Here is a 472-nt window from a genome sequence, read left to right as displayed (position 1 = left end):
AGCGTAGAATAGGCGGAGGGGCGACGTGTCATGGTATTATGGAGCAAAAAATAAAGTGAGCTTCAGTATTTACTCGTCTGTTCGGTAGAGTAAGGTCGCTGCGGCGCGCATCCCTCCTCGAGGAGGGGCAACCATTGAGGTTAATTCAGCCAACGGTGATGGGCAAACAATTTGCGCAATGCACTGAGCGGAATCATCAAATTTTGAAGGTTATAGAGGCATACCGGTGCCGAAAACGAGGTGTACCACTGTAGTTCATGTTTGCCGATTTGAGCGCTCATGAGGATTTCCTTAATCCAGTACTATCCACGGAAAGAGACTTACATATACTGTCCACAGTATTATTCATGTTAAGTTCGTAATGAGAACTTAATTGATGAGGAATTTTCTTATCTGAGTGGATATCCACTCAGATGTCCCCGCCATTGCCGATTGTGCCCTTATGTGAGTGCTTGGCTAAAACATACAATTA

This window comes from Phytophthora parasitica (assembly GCF_000247585.1).
Source record: "Phytophthora parasitica INRA-310 unplaced genomic scaffold supercont2.11, whole genome shotgun sequence".
NCBI lineage: Eukaryota > Oomycota > Peronosporomycetes > Peronosporales > Peronosporaceae > Phytophthora > Phytophthora nicotianae.
This window is presented reverse-complemented; position numbering follows the sequence as displayed.